Genomic DNA, 16,563 nt, shown 5'->3' on the forward strand with positions numbered 1-16,563 from the left:
ATTTTGCATAACTCTGTTTTTTCCTTCTCCACTTGCACGTGGCACTATTTCGAAAATAGATAAATAGATAAATAATAAAAAATAAGAACATTACTAGTTATCGTGTCAAAAGAAGGAAAAAAATCCTGCTCACGTGATTACGTGTCTTTTTAAAAACATTTACATAAACTTTTTATTTTTATTTATATATCTGTTTAAGCTTTTTTTGTCAGTGTACTAGAAGGAATTCAGTTGATTACAACCCTTTCTGCATGTTCTTTACATTACAATAGTAAAACCCTGAATCCGACAGCGCAATACTACACCATTTAATACTGTAAAACTGAAACGTAGCTGTTCTGCTTGAAAAGGGCGTCATTTTCTTATTATTCATATCGATTCTTTTACTAAAGTAATTACGTGTTTACTTTTTTAATATCCCATTTTGCTGTTTCAGATTATTTTACTAAAGTAAGTAAAGCTTCATTATTTTTCAAAACTGTTTTTGTTTCTTTGTTTTTCGATATTTCGTCGATATTATTTAGTGAGAGTGTTTAGCCGAAAAGCCAACAAACGACTACCCGAAAAAATAAATATACAAGAAATAAATGTTACCATAGTCAATAAAAGTTTAGTTCATGTTTTTTTTTGTTTTGAAATAGTTTTTAATGCTCTTTACTTGAAATAATTTCAGCAAACCGAAATTTAAACGAAATTTGAAGCGATAACTACTTAAATGAATTTTTATATAAACTACACATGCCATAATCAAATATTCCTCAAGCACAAAATAATGGAAAACATTAAAATATGTTTATAAATATTCCTTACGTTGACAGAACTCTCTAAAATTGTTAACACGGAATGCTCAGGTGCCCCTCCTTTAAATTAAAAACGGGGCTCCCCATTTCAAAGTCGCTGCCATTTTGATTATTTTTAAACCGGTTCGTGAATTAAAAAAAAAATTTTTTTTTACAAACTACTTAAAAATACAAACCAATGAACTTTTCTACCATAAAAGTAACTTTTATTGACTATGGTAATATTTATTTCTTGTATATTTATATTACTATTATATATATAACATTTTCTCTTTGTAAGGAAACATCATTTTGTTGGTTTCTCTTGGCTACGAATGGAAACAAAGTTGATATAAAAAATATATTTTCGCGAAAATTATCTTTACTTTCATCATCGGCTAGTATATATATGTATATATATGTGTGTATATATATATGTGTATATATATATATGTATATGTATATATATATATGTATATATATATGTATATATATATGTATATATATATGTATATATATATATATGTATGTATATATATATATATATATATCTTTTCAAGGGAAATAAGGTAAATAAAAAACGATAAAAGTGCTCGATATGTTAATAGAGTGGTATATAATTTTTTAATTTTTTTTTTAATTTTTTATTGAGCCCATAATAAATTTATTATGGTCTCAATAAAAAATTAAAAAATTATATATATATATATATATATATATATATATATATATATATATATATATATATATATATATATAGTCTTACCTATAGTATCCCGAATTTTACTGGGTTTATATAATTGAAAATTCGGTAATCGTTCATATACCAATAAGTTTTAAGTCAAAATGAGATGACTTAAGCTGTAAGCTACAAAATTATCATATTTCATAATTAAGCATTCATATATTGTTTTAACAAAAACAAGACATCAAAGAATAGATTGATAGCAACAAATAGTGTGTTTCATCGTTAGTTACAATTGTTTCAAGACTATTCGGACAAATTTAAACATTATGTCATTTGAAAATTTTCACAAGAACAGCCTTTCATCAGACGTATTGAATAAAAAAAACACTTTAGCAATGAACAGTATAGAGTCTATTTTCCTTATGTGGAAAAAACATGGGAAAATATTTTACCTGCATCTCATCCTTCCAAAACATGCTGCCCAAATACACAATATATATATATATATATATATATATATATATATATATATATATATATATATATATATATAACTACTTCATTTACTCACATAAAATTAATATACAAAAGTATAGATTTATGCGTAAACTTTAAGTATTTACTTCAAAAGAGCTCAATACGTAGGTAGAGCTAGTTAGTAATTTATAAAGTATATATGGCGATTAAGCTACACTGAATATTCAGCGTTTCATCCACTCTAGGATTCGTCAGGCTTATGCGCGAATTCTATGGTTGTTTATCGTTTTTATATGTTCCCCTTCTGTTGAGGATTTTAGTTAGCCAATCAGCTTTTTAGTATCCACCGCGCCCCTTCCTATCAGCCAATGGGCATGCATTTTATCGAACAAAGGATCTGTTTTAAAACTAGTTTAGTGGTTTAAGGCAGACATTTTCTTTTTTTTTTTAATATATAAATATACATATGTGTACATACATATATATATACATACATATATATATATACATACATATATGTGTGATCGTTTATGTATATTCATGTTTATTTAATTTATTTATTTGTTTATTTTCTATTGTTTTTTCATAAAAAAGCAGACGTATCAGCTAACATAAAAATAACAAACTTCCTGGACGTCACGTTAAACTTAGATAAAAACATATATGAATCATACTTAAAAGATAACGCTACTCCAATTTACGTAAACCCTAAGTCCAATCACCCACCATCAATTATAAAACACATTCCTAACTCGATCGTAAGTAGACTCAGTAATAACTCGGGTCCTATGTACTGTTCATAACTGTATGTGCATATATATATATATATATATATATATATATATATATATATATATATATATATATATATATAAATTTGACTCATGTCCAGATAGTCTACATCTAAAATTTTAAGTGTTTAGACCCAAAATTGTCGGAGCAGTTTGGTAGAGTCTGCAAAGGTCAACTCTTTCAACTTTAACCTCTTGACAGCCAAATTTTCACCCCAAAACTGATTCCAAAGCTTGCTGCATGTCTAAATACCCTTTATGTAAAATTTCAAATGAATAAACCCAAAATTGGCTGAATAGTTTGTTAGAGACTACAAACATCAAATCTTTGGAAATTTTCTCCCTTGAAAATCAAATTTTCGGCCAAAAATTGATTGAAAAGCTTGTCCTTTGTCTGAATACACTTTATGTAAAATTTCAAATACTTAGACCAAAAATTGGCTGAATAATTTGATAGAGATTTTGACCCGAATTTTGACCCTTAACATTTATTATTTTGGGCTCAAATTAAATTAAAAGTTTGATCAATGACCAATAAACTACATCTAAAATTTCAAGCATTTAGATCAAAAATTGGCGAAGGAGTTTGGTAGAGTTTTCAAAAGTCAAATCATTGCACTTTGACCTCTTGACAGCCAAATTTCTGGCCGAAAATTGATTAAAAAGATTTTCCCAAATCTCAGTATCTCTTTTGTCAAATCTCGAGTCTGTAGACCGAAAATTGACAGAGTTATTTGGTAGGGAAATGTACACAGACACACACACATTTTCACTTTTATAGATATATAGACTAGCAGTTTAGCCCGGCTTTGCTTGGGCCCTATGTACTGTTCATAACTTGCCCTACGTGTGAATACACTTTATGTAAGATTTTAAATGCTTAGACCAAAATGTGTCTGAGTAATTTCATAGAGACCACAAAAGTCAATTTTTTTTTAATTTGACCCCAATTTTGACCCCTTAACATTTATTATTTTGGTCTCAAATCAAAATAAAAAGTTTTACCTATGTTCAAATTATCTACATCTAAAATTTCAAGTCTTTAGACCCAAAATTGGCAGAGGAATTTGGTAGAATCTGCAAAGGTCAACTTTTTCAACTTTGACCTCATGACAGCCAAATTTTCGCCCCAAAACTGATTAAAATGCTTGCTGCAAGGTCTGAATACCTGTTATGTCTACATTTCAAATGTTTAGACCCAAAATTAGCTAAGTAGTTTGCTAGACACGGCAAAGGTCAAATCTTTTGAACTTTGACTCATTTGCAGCTTAAATGTTCAACCCAAACCGATTAAAAAGCTTGCCTTATCTCTGAATACACTTTATGTAAAATTTCAAATGTTTAGACCAGAAATTGGCTGAGTAATTTCGTATAGACTGCAGAGATCAAATTTTTTTTTAACTTTGACCCCATTTATTATTTTTGGATCAAATCAAAGTAAAAAGTTTGATCCATGCCTAAGTAACCTACATTTAAAATTTCAAGTATTTAGACCCAAAACTGGCGGAGGTATTTGGTAGAGTTTTCAAAGGTCAAATCGTTGAACTTTGAACCCTTGACAGCCAACTTTGTCCGAAAACCGATTAAAAAGATTTTCCCAAATTTCAATACTCCTTACGTCAAATCTCAAGTCCGAAAATTGACAGAGTTATTTGGTATGGAAATGTACACACACACACACACACACACACACACACACACACACACACACACACACACACGCACACATTTTCACTTTTATAGATACATAGATAGATTTATAAATTTAAATTACAACATATATATACATATACATATGTAATTGCATGTGCATATATATAAAACAGGATAGTTACGCAGGCACTTTAAAATGTTATTACTGTTTTCAAAATTTACATTGTTAATTCTTGGCTGTTTAGCTCTTATATATAATGTGCTTCCAATATTTTTAGTCTTTTTAAGTTTGAATTCATATGAATGGTTTTCGTATTTTCAACTAGGATTTTTTTGAATTGAGAATGTGGGTAGCCGTGTTGTTTTAGGTGTTGGCAAATCGAGCTTGTATATCAAAGCTGTAGGGTTAATCGTCTAGACAATGTGTTGGTCGTGTGTCGAATGTAGCTATTGGCGTTTCTATTGTTGGAGATGTATTCTCCTAAGGGGCATTTGAAATGGTAGACTACATTGGTTTTGTCAACTGATTTTGTTGTCCGGAAAGTGTTGTTTTTAATTATAATGTTAGCAGTTGGTAATTTCTTGTAGTAAATTAAGAATCTGATTTTATTGGGGATATATATCGAAGTATCACAAGGTATGTTATGAATTTGGAAGGTCGGGGGAGAAAAAAGCTACTGTCCACAAGAGCAAAGCGAAAAATAGTTCGACATGTCAACCAAAACCCAAAGATCACTGCTGGAGAGATTGTAGAGGAACAGAGAAACTCTGGAGTGAACGTGTCTAGACACACAGTTGGTAGAGTTTTAAGGAGAGCTGGTTTGAAAGCATGTCGCCCGAGGACGACTCCCTTATGTGCATCTGAAAGCAAGGCTAGAGTTCGCAAAGCGCCATTTTGATAAAGATGCTGCCTTCTGGAAACGTTATATGGTCCGACGAAACGAACTTTGAGTTATCCGACCAGAATAGTGTTTCTTCTGTTTACAGGAAATCTGGTGAAGCCTTCTTGCCTAAGAACACCATACCAACTGTGAAACACGGCGGAGGCAGTTTGATGATGCCTTGCTCCCACTGGACCAGGACGACTTGTTAAGGTCACAAGCATCATGAAAAAGGAGAATTATGTTACACTCCTGAATGAAAACCTGAAAGACTCTGCTAGAAGGCTGTTACTTAATCGATATTGGTGCTTCATGCAAGATAATGATCCAAACTATTCAGCTTGTCTGACTAAGAAATGGCTTGAGGACAACAATATCAATTACTTTGGAGTGGCCATCCCAGAGCCCGGACCTTAATCCCATTGAAAATTTGTTGAGGATTTTAAAATTGAGGGTAATGGAGAGGAAACCTAAGAATCTCACTCAGTTAGCGGATTGTTGTCAGGAGGAATGGGCTAAATTTACTGCTGAACAATGCTGCAAGTTAGTGGAAAACTATAATAAACAACTACAGCAAGTAATTAAGGCTAAAGGCCATACAATCGATCATTAGAATTACGGTGCCAATGAATTTGAACAAGGGAATTTTGAAATATCGTTTGTAATTTCTTTATTATTCATTTTTTTTGAAATTCGATTGTTGAGTTGAAAAGAGCAGTTCAAAATATATATTATACTTTGCGATTTCCTTTGATTTAACCTTTTTCTGAAGGATTTTTAAAAGAAAATGAGGTTTTTATTGAACCGTGCCAATAAATATGATCATGACTGTGTATATATATATATATATATATATATATATATATATATCCAACCACCCGAAACATATCATCACACATCTCAAAATCCATCGAAAATAGAATTAGTACAAACTCACCAAAACGGGAAATTTTAAATAAACACAAGTGGCTCTAAAAAAATAGTGAATATAATTGGGGAGGAGCAACTATATTGACCCTCCCCCACACTGAACAAAAATAAAAAAACGCAGATCTAGAAAAATTATTTAGTTCAACCCTCCTTTTAATTCAATGATTAAAGATAAACTGGGAAAAAATTCTTCAAGTTAGTTAACACCCACTTCCCCCCAAATAACATATTACATAAAATCTTAAATAAAAACACTATAAAACTCATCTACAGTTGCAGTGATAACCTAGATAGAATAATTAAAAAAACATAATAATAGAATACTTGATAACAACAAAAATAATTACAATAATATTAGTAACACAAAAAACTGCAACTGCACAAATAAATCAGATTGTCCACTTGAACAACAATGCCTACAGACTGAAGTTGTATACAAAGCCACTATCGCCCCAATAGAAAACCTAAATGATAAAAAATACTACATCGGGATTGCTGAAACCTGTTTTAAAGACCGTTTTAGAATCCACAAATGCTCCTTTAATAACCTCAACCGCCCCAACAAAACCTCATTAACTACCCACTACTTAAACCTGATTCAAAATAATCTTACACCTACCATTAAATGGGAAATTCTCAAAAAATCTAATACCTGTAAATCTTTATATTCCCTCTGCTTCCTTTGTTTACATAAAAAAAAATTATTACTAACTTTAAAGATAGAGATAAATTATTAAACATTAGAAATGAAACGTCGTTTGTAGACATTACAAATCCCACCTTCTTAGCAACTTCACACCCTACTGAAGTTCATATGATACACCCTCCCCCAACCTAAACAATTGCACACTCTTAACATTATTACACTATTACACTCTTAACATTATTACACTATTACACTCTTAACATTATTACACTACTTATTGAAACTCACAACTATTACATTAAACACTATTTTACTTTATTACTTTTCAAGCAGATTACTTTAATTCTTAATTTTTAATTCTCTATTTTACTCCTTTGAGATTATCTCATCCTGCTTATATTTTTAATTACCACGCTTTTTATTAACCGAAAATTCTTAGAAATGTAATTACAGTCAACCTTCAACTTTCCCATCTTCTCCTATATCTATGCGTAATATTCTCCACTAATAATTCCAAACATAGTTATGCGTAATATTCTCCATTAATAACTCCAAACTTTTGAAAATAAAATTACCAAACCTATGTAGTTAAAACTTTAAATGTCTGAAACCACTACAAAATCCCACTTTCTTAGAAATTCCACACCCTTCAAAATTCATCCTCTGATCTTTTCTTAACACTGCCTTGTAATCTAACACCCTTATTCCCAACCATTTTCACAGCCTCATAATCCTAGACGATCTTAGCACTGATTTATAGCATCTACTTTATTATATTTTTCCAAACAACTCATTTATTCTTATTCTATTTATTTTTTATTAATTTCCCTTCTTCCCTAAACTCGACTCCAATTCCAAAAAAGAAAAACTAATGCAAGCAGTCTCTTCAAACCGGAAGACAGGGTTGCATACAAAGAACAAAATGTTGTCCATAGAATGATGTGGAAAGACAAACAGCAGGCAATTAATGAACAATGCAAACAATTAGAAGACAAATCGCTTACCAACTCTACAAAAGACCTATACAACGTTGTCAAAAGTTCGACAGGACAATACAAACCAGCTACTGATGCTGTAAAAAGCGAGACTGGTGAAATGCTTACTGAAGGACTGCAAGTTAAAGAACGATAGAAGACATATTGTGAAAATCTTTACAAGAAATCAAACACCCGACTAGCCGACCCCCCTATTCCCCAAAAATGGCGGAATTAGTACATGAGAATATATCAAGACAACAGACCAGATACTATGTTTCCCTCTAAAAAGCATAAAAGGAAACGGTAATGCCATGATAACAAAACAGATACTTCACTACTCTTCTTAAAAAAAGAAGACTCTCCCTATGAAAATGGTCTTATGACAACAGAACAAATACTATATTACCTCCTCCCCCAAAGAAGGATCTAATACATGAGAGGACTACTACCACTTACTTAAAAAGGAGGAGATAATTACTGGGAGGATGATCTTATGACAATAGAACCGATAACAAAGCACTCACACGTATTAAAGATAATACAATAATTTATAAATCAGTGTTTTTTGTTTTGTCATAAAAACATTATTTTTTGTGTTTTCTTTTGGGGGTGGGATAGTGGTTGTTCTCAGAAACCTAACGACATCAGACTTTTTATTATTGATGAAAATATTGCGTTTTTATGAGAAAACATGACAATGCAAGATTACAACTGCATATTACAGCATATTAATTTATTAGCCGTTTATAAAATTATATGCAAATTAAGAAAACCAAACGGTGTGTTGGGGTATTTGCAATGTTTTAATGTTGATAAACTTTCACATTCCTCAGGTCGAGTAATGACCTGGTCACTGTTGATTGCGGTGTAATGCCAGTTCATGCACTTTTAACGGGTCCACCTTTTCAGGCTTTGCCTTCTCACTTTGAGAAAGAGTTTGTTTATTGTTAATCGCCTGAGGCACCCTTACCCATGAATGCCGACATGACTTCTCAAGCATTTCTTGCAGTATCCCTCCTAGGGGGGGGGCTGACTTCTCGATCTATTTTCCGACCCTTGTGTCACAGTTTTTGTAAGTGGGAGGCAACTAGATACCTCATGTAAATATAAAAACTTGGTAAGCTTTAAAGATGCCGGCTAAAGCAGAATGCAAAAGAAAATTATCTATTGGTATTAAAAATGTTTTTTTGTTATTTTGTTAAATGTTACATATGAAGTATCACTTTCTGTTAAAATCCGTTTACTATTACGCATGTAACTTGAGAAAAAGCACGATTGGAAAATGTAAAAAAAATTATGTAAAAAAGCGAAATCAAAACAAGATGGCGACCGAATTTGAATTGATGTCGTGTGAGTTCACTTATTTACCATAATGTTGATACATTTCAACCGTCTTTTTCTCAAGTTTACACGTGTAATACTAAATGGATTTTAATTTGAAATGATTCTTTATTAATACTTAACAAAAATAACATAAAACTATTTTTAAAGACAATAGTGAAATTTTTCCCCATTCTGCTTCAGATGCGATTTTTAACGATTACCAAAAACTAATTTAGATGTGCATCAGTTCACCTATTCATTGCATATCTTGGTTTGCTAATGTATTGATAAAACATTACCCTTAATGAAACTACAACATATTATATTGGATGATATGCTTATTTTTACAATTATGGTTAAAGTAAGTCGAAAGAAATAGAGGAAAAATAAGAAAATGTTTGAGACATCAAGATGCAGTCTGTAAAACATGTCTGACGTAAAATTTAAAAAGTTTAATCAACAAATCAAATAGACATAGAATAATGATTTTACTTAAATGCGTGCGCGCGTGTGTGGGGGGTGCTTCATTCTTATCTCTCACGCACAAAATTCACTGTGCAAACAAACAACATCATTTTCACATTCTTTTGACGCTTACCATGTAAACGGAAGCACAAGTCTTCTCTCCCCCCCCCGCTCTCTCCCCATCTCCCTAAAGCATGTTTTTCACTCTTTCCCTTCCACACCTACAACCACACAAGCACTCCTTAAATTTCTCCTCACATTTTTTAACTCGTTTTTTCCCCAAAAAAAATTTCCATTTCAACATTCATACAAAATCAGACATGAGATACAACATTCAAATAGTTTTGTAATATACTGTAAAGAATTCGCGACAAACAATCACAGACGTACGTGCAACCTATCCCACCATTTTGTTTTATGGGATTGCAGCACCAATAGGGTTTATGTAAAGTGGTAGAACCAAATAAAAATGTAACGTTGCTGTTAAATTCCTTACAGGACCTAGTACACAGTTTAAACACATGGTGTCGCTATAACTCTTCATAGTGTAATGTTGATTTACATCTTCCCCCCCCTATTCTTAAGGGAAATATCGTTATATGCCTTTATTTCAAAGTTTCATAATATTGGGTTGCTTCTTATCTTTGTTATTGCTGTTCCCAGTGTAACCTACTCCAACTGGTTATGCGTAACGTTGCTTTTTATGATCATGTGTCAAGTAACCATTAAGCAGGTGGGATGAGGGTATCGCTTGTAATTTGCCAAAATTCTACTTTACATAAAACTGAAAATCTGTATTTATTTGTTATCCTCCGCCACAGGGCTGTTTCCTGTCACAGGTTAGACCAATTGGAAGACTCAGAAAAAAAAACGATGTATTACATTGATCAACTTTTATTACTGATGTATGACAGTAATTCGTTCTCGCAAACGTTTCGATATTCAGCAGGCTTGCTAACAGAGCTTGATAGGAGGCAAAGCACAAGACATTCTCGCTTGGCAAAATGAAAATAAGCATCTCACAAGTTTTTCGATTAATTAACCATCGTCATCAGATGTTTTTGTTTTTCATTCTAATAACAAAGAGAAATGTTTGTTGCAATAATTTATAACAAAAATTCATCACAATCGAATTAGTCTTGAATTCCAGATGCGACGAATCTTATTTTGTGTAACCAACTTATTACTACATTAAATATTGTTACATACACATTTTAATTCTAACATTTTGAAATGATTTAAAAATAATTAAATTATTTCATAAATAAAACAGCAGTTCCATCACAAGATAACAATATAAATTTATCAAAATCATAATTAAAAAATGTCATTTCTCATTTTAAATTTTTAGCAAATCTCTCGAACATGAATTTATCAAACTCAACCATAAAGTCATTCAACAAACTTTTTTGATTTAAATAAAATTTATATTAAAAAATACTGTTTACTTCAAAATGTAAATAAAGTTGATCAACCTGATATAACAGTGATCTACCAAAAAAAAAAAAATAAATAAGTAAGAATTTGTTAACATTCTTTTCGTAACTATGAATGACCAAAACTGAAAATATGTATATTTTGAGGAATTTGACATATTCACAAACATTTGAGGATTTGTTTTTAATCAAAATCTCATTTAAAATAATGTTGAATTAGGCAAAAAATAAAAATTAGTCCAGTCGAGAAACATTTGTTCTCCTGTGCGAGGCCATACAAATAATACAATTTGAGACTAACCTGAAGTTAGAAATCTTTTTCAAAGAATTAAACAAAACTTTTAAAATCAATATTTAATTTTCAATTTCTAACCAAAAAATGAAAAATAATCATCTTTTAATTTAAACATATTGAAAAAGTAGTTTTTAAAATATCAAATGATATCGACAAAGATGTTAGAATATTTATAAATTCTGTTGAAATTGAAATAAATTAACTAAAAGATATCAAAATTAGATGCAATTTATTGCAAGCAACAAATTCCATATCTTTCGACAGGAATTTCATTTTCTAAATGCGAGAATATGTTGAAATTTTAATAAGGAAATAATTTTTATTTATTTTTTTATATACACACATTCAACATCTCAACATTTAGTGAAAGGGACGCACTCTTTGACCGATCTTTTGCAGGCCACTTCCATCATCATTATCACCTACTCTTTCATCTTCTAGAGGGGGGGGTGAGGAAAAGAGGAAGAAAGAACCTTTCTTCGTTTTCGTAAGTTCGAGTATCGCCGGCCTTCGAAGAGGAGGCTTACTTTGTTCTCCGTCAAAAAAAGATTTTGACGTTAAATATAATGCTCCTGGTTTTTCTCCTTTAGAAAAAGACGTTGGTTTAGAACTTCATGGATAGTTATTAAACTTCAAACGTAATTTTATTCTCTGTTATTAAAAGGCAACAAGGTCTTACCAACTGGAAAATTATTAGTCTCAAAAAGACCAACGGAAGAAATTGGTTGTGTTTTGGGGATTTCTTTTCTGTAAAAAACAGAAATTAATTTCGCCGGCTTGACGAGAAAAAGACGAGCAGATTATCGGCACCGCCAGGAGAGAAAATTCCCTCTTTGTTCAAGAAACTTGAAAGAGACCATCTTGGAAGACAATTCAACCGAAGTTTCCTTCATAGAACAATATTCTTTTATTTCACCCCTTCTCAGGTACATGCTATTATAAAAAACCTAGACACCTCAAAAGTATGTGGACCAGATCGCATCTCGGCTGTGCTATTAAAAAAATGCTTTGCCGAGGTTGCTCCAGTTCTCTCCAAACTTTACAATAAATGCCTCAACGAATCTTGTTTTCCCGACTGCTGGAAAACCGCCTCTGTGGTACCAGTCTTCAAGAATTCTGGTGAAAGAACTGACCCACTAAATTATCGCCCCATTAGCCTCCTCCCGCTTTTCGCCAAAATATTTGAGTCCTTAGTTAATCAAGCCCTTCCAGCACCTAACAGCTGCTAAACTCCTGACTGACAAACAATATGGATTCAGGCAAGCCCGTTCAACAGCAGATATCTTAACTGTAGTTTCTGAACGTATATACCGTTCATTGGATAAAACAGGGGAGGGTAGAGCGGTGGCCCTTGATATATCTAAGGCTTTTGACAGGGTATGGCACGATGGTCTTCTAAGGAAAATTAGATCATATGGAATCACTGGAAGAATTCATAATGTAATTAAATCCTTCTTAAGTAATAGAAAAATCAAAGTTGTCCTCGACGATCGTACATCCAAACATAAATGCGGGAGTACCTCAGGGGTCTATCCTTGGACTTCTATTATTCCTGATATTCATAAACGACCTCCCTGATAAAATTGTTTCGGAGATGGGTATATTTGCCGATGACACCACTCTCTATAACAAATATGAGAGGAAAACAAATGAACACATATCCAAGGAAATGGCAGAAACACTAGAGGATGACCTCCAATCCGTAGTGGAATGGGGACAAAAATGGTTGGTCACATTCAATGCTGCTAAGACTAAGCTTGTTTCCTTTAATAATTACAAGAAACCTTCTCTACCACCAATAGCAATGGCCAAGAACACATTACCTGAAAGTACTTCTTTTAAACTCCTCGGCCTAACGTTTACAGGGAATATGAACTGGAATAGATACATTGAGAGCATTGCCAGGGCTGCTGCAAGGAAGGTTGGCTCCCTCTACCGTGCTAGAAAACTACTTACGCCTGACAGTATCCTATACCTCTATAAGGCAACCATTCGCCCATGTATGGAGTACTGTTGTCACATCTGGGCTGGTGCATCTGCTGCTTGTCTCTCGCTCCTGGACAAGGTTCAAAAGAGAGTCGCCAACCTGATAGGTCCTGAACTGTCATCTAGACTTCAGCCTCTGTCCCATCGACGAGATGTTGCATCCCTCTGCCTGTTCTACAAATACTTTAATGGTGAATGCTCTGACGAACTGCAAACACTTGTACCTCCCCGACGTAACTACCCCCGACAAACCCGACAAGCTACTAAGTCTCATCCCTTTACAGTAGAGATCCCTAGGTGCAAGAAAGCCTTTTACTCCAATAGTTTCTTCCCCAGAACTGCGGGTCTTTGGAACTCCCTTCCGGGATTCTGCTTTCCCAACTGCAATGATATGCAGAAGTTCAAGTGTAATGTTAACAAACATCTTTCTACTCATCTCCCTTCATAATGACCCCGCTAATTAAGTCCCTGATAGTAGCCCCCTGCTTCAAAGTGGCACTGTGCCTTGTTTGGGGTGAAAATTGAATAATAAATAAAAAAATTTTAACTTTTAAAGAAAAAAAAAACATTAATACCAGAATTTTTCCCGTATAAGGAAGACACGACGTCCTGGACAATCTGAAAAGACATAAGAATTATTTTATTTGTACTCATAAAGCCTACCAAAGCGGCTTTATGGTTTTCTTTTCTTTCCTTTGAATTTAAAGGTATCTGAGCCTTCACAAAGGAAAAATATTTCACCTCTTTTCTTCCATTTAAAGTCAAAGTGACTTTGTTTGTTTGTTTGTGATTCCCTTTTGAGACAGAAAAGAAAACCTTTTGTTAAAAGAAAGCCTGAACTTAAAACAAGGACTTAAAAGAACTATTTTCTGTTTTTTATATGTTCTTTTTTTCTCAGCCTTTCTTTTGATTTTTTAATTGTTGTTGTTGTATTTGTTTTTTTTATTTTTAAATGTTTCTTAAGGGTTTTTTAAACCCTAGCTTTGGGAAATAAAGGCAATTCATAACTTTTATTTTAATAAAATTCGGATCAATTAAATTTCGGGTCTGTATTTCTTTGCTCATTTCTTTAGTTTCCCATTTCCAGAAAATTTTCTTTATATGTTTCTTTTTTCTTTTTTTCCCCTTTCAATTTGTTACGATGGAAAACGGATTTTGGTAACATCCCCCAAATTCCGATAATAACGCTTCTCCACTTTTTTTAATCAGTGTTGTAAATCTAAGCCGTTTATCGTTGAGTTCTTGCTAATAACGACTGTTGGCATTCTTTGAAGTTTAAGTGACAATAACCTCTTCAGCATTTCAGTACTCTCTGGGCTCTTTCAATAGAGGTTTGGATGGTTTTTCTATCCTTCCAGATCCTTTACGTTCATTTTTTATGGTAGCAACTGCTGCTTTTTTTTTTTTTTTTTTTGTACAGCGGAGGGCAGCTTCTACCATTTTTAGTCTATTTAAGTAAGTATTGTGGCCAATGTAGTAGTTTGTGTCTGACTGTAGGTTATTTAATACTGAACCACACTATCGTAAATGATTCATTGTATACGAACACGTAACTAGATGGTAATTAATTGCCCAGCAGTATTAATGTTTAAATACACTAAAGAAACATTTTTTTATCTTCAAGAGTTCATTAGGATAAAAAGGGATATAGTATGCACCATAGAAACCCCAGAAATAGAAAAATTCTACATAGGCAGCACTTCATTAATCTTTAAACTATAATACACTATTAATGAATAACAAAGTATATTCTAAAGACATTTCATTTTCAGAAGTTAACCGAGGTGAACAAAACATCACATGGGATTTTACTTCCCTCTCTCCCTTCAACTCCTCCATCTCTATTCCCTTCCTTCACCATATTTCCCTCCAAAACCTACTAAGTATATACCCCACTTTCTTCCAAAGCGTAAACCTCACCTGAATATCTCATAAAAAAAAACGAATGTAATCTTGACTCTCTTTTCAATATCGCTCCTTTTTTGGTCTGATATAGTGGTGCCTTTGAATTGGGATTCCACTAAAATATGTGTGCACATATGTAACCAATAATGTTTGCATAATAAACAAACTATATATATATATATGTATGTATATATATATATATATATATATATATATATATATATATATATATATATATATATATATATTAGAGAAAAGAACATTCTACAATTAAAATCAGACTTTTATAACAAAAGCCAATAATACAAAAGTATTAGCAACAACAGGGGAGGTTATAGGTGTAGACTTTAGCTTTAGTTTTAAATAGAAAAAAATATGAAAGAAACAAGAATATTGAGACAACGCTATCAGAAGAAAGAATGAAGAGAAACAAACGAAAGAATGATCCATTAAATGTATATGCCTATAGTCTCATTATTACTGCGGGTTTAATGTTTATTAGAATAAATTCAGAATGGCTGACAAATTAAAGAGAGGTATCAATGAATTGAGTAACCAGAGAGTATATGATTGCTGAACGGTCAAAAAGTGTTTTCAATTTAAATCAAGGTGAACGAGTCCAATTCTCTTTCTGTGACCCACGTGTACTGCTCTTAATGCTAGATTTAATTGGGCTTTATAGGAATTTATTTGCTCAGCCATGTATTTAAGATATTGAACAGAGACAGTTTAAGTGGAGGTGATGGCGATATTACACAGATGGAGCAGGTATTATATAAGAGGGAGGGTATAGGGAATATTTAAATGTATTTCTTAGGTTGTCATTCTGCTTCCGTCTTTCCGGACTTGTGCTTGTTTCGTTCTTGCACTCTTTCTCATCTCATGTATTCTTCTCATATATGTTATTGGTTAGAATATTATCATTTTGTTGCACAAAGCTTTCATACATAATGGTTAAATTTGTTAAACTTATTTACTGCATTTTAATTTATGTAACAGCACATCAACTTTTTTGGTTTTCTAACAAATGTCTTTACATAAATTAGGGTTCTACACTTTTTGAACCCACGTAATCTATTCATTGGGGCAACTGTAAAATATGTGTGTGGCCGATGTACCTTTTTGCTGTCTTTTCTTCTCCTTTGTGATCGTGCATCCCTCAACTTGCTGGCTTGGGATTGCACCATTACTCCTCCACCGATTTGTTCTCTATAAATAGAAGCCTTTTTGTAATGCAGTAATAATGGACGCATAAGTCTTCTTGTGTCTTTTGGATATAGTTGAGTTTATTTGATGTTGCAGATCGATCCGGAGATGCATTGCCAAATCAT

Source organism: Euprymna scolopes, chromosome 6, assembly GCF_053919585.1.
Source record: "Euprymna scolopes isolate OS-2025 chromosome 6, ASM5391958v1, whole genome shotgun sequence".
NCBI classification, from domain to species: domain Eukaryota; kingdom Metazoa; phylum Mollusca; class Cephalopoda; order Sepiida; family Sepiolidae; genus Euprymna; species Euprymna scolopes.